The sequence below is a fragment of the Podarcis cretensis genome (assembly GCF_951804945.1).
Source record: "Podarcis cretensis genome assembly, chromosome: 5".
In the NCBI taxonomy this organism is placed as follows: Eukaryota; Metazoa; Chordata; class Lepidosauria; order Squamata; family Lacertidae; genus Podarcis; species Podarcis cretensis.
In genome coordinates, this window is record NC_137174.1 from 33,146,185 (window position 1) to 33,147,681 (window position 1,497).

Genomic DNA, 1,497 nt, shown 5'->3' on the forward strand with positions numbered 1-1,497 from the left:
CCCCGCCCACCGCCTCCTGACGCCCCCGCGCTGCATTCTGGGGCGTGTAGTTCCAGAGGCGCCCCAGCGGCTGCGGCGCGGCGACCCCCGCGGTTCTGCTCCGGGAGGTGGGTGATGATGGCAGGACCCGGTATTGTTCGGGAGCAGCCCCCCACGCGGCAAAATACTGGGTTGGGGATGACTTTAAAGGTTTAGAGCATTAAGGCTGACTTGCCGCTACATGGCATCATAGGCATCCCTCCTCAGCAAAATATGATTTGAAGCTCCCTAAGTAATTATTGCAGATATTCCGAGAAGAGGTAGGCCAGCAGGGAAACACGGTGGAAGCCATTAGATGGGGCTTGAATTTTATTGTGCATCATGAGAAAAATCAGCAACTGGTAAAGAGCAAGGCACAATTCTTTTGGTCTAAAAAAAACAGAGGCCTCAGAGACAAAGAGAGCTGTGTGATACTTTTATTTAAAAGTTGATGTTGGCTTAGAAAATAGTTTGTTTGACGCTGTGCAAGTAACTCAGTTGTCTTGAAGCAAGCAGTACAGTGAGTGGAAATGCACCTATGGGTTCTGAAATTGCACCCTTGAATCTCTGAAAGCAATATTTACTTATTTTTCCTGCTAGACTTTCTATACCTTTAAATAGCTGCCTAATAATCAACAGTATTGCATGGCAGACAGACAATCAACATCTCCATTAAGCAGCCTCTCCCATCCTGGTACTATCCAGATGTTTTGGACTTGATAACTCATCAGCACCAGCCAGTATAGCTTGATGGTGAGGGATGATGGGAGTAGTAATCCAAAAATATGGAAGATACAAGGCTGAGGAAGTCTGCTATGGAATTTCTGTGTGCCATGTATCTGTAATGCAGAACCTTTTACAAGAAAGAGGTAGCAGGGCTACTTGGAACAAAATAATAAATATGAGATTTCATTCTGAATATATGCAAATTGCCATTAAAGGTAAAGGTAAAGGGACCCCTGACCATTAGGTCCAATCGTGACCGACTCTGGGGTTGCGGCGCTCATCTCGCTTTATTGGCCGAGGGAGCCGGCGTACAGCTTCCGGGTCATGTGGCCAGCATGACTAAGCTGCTTCTGGCAAACCAGAGTAGCACACGGAAACGCCGTTTACCTTCCCGCTGGAGTGGTACCTATTTATCTACTTGCACTTTGACGTGCTTTCGAACTGCTAGGTTGGCATTAGGTCACCACAATAGTGAAACCATAGATACCACTATCCTGCACACTACACAACTGTTATTGGAAGAATGCATAGGCTATTCTACTGATTTTCTTTATTTTTCTTTTTGCTGCATTTGTGTGAAAGTTGGGGTTGTTCAGCCCATCCTCACCAGTTACATAACAGTAGATCTACTTTTCCAAATAAGCTGGGTATACTAACAACTAAGTATTTTTTAGGATTGCAGCCCAATATCCTATGCATGTGTATGTGGAAGCAGCACTGAATTCAATAAGGCTTACTCCCAGGCAAGTGTTT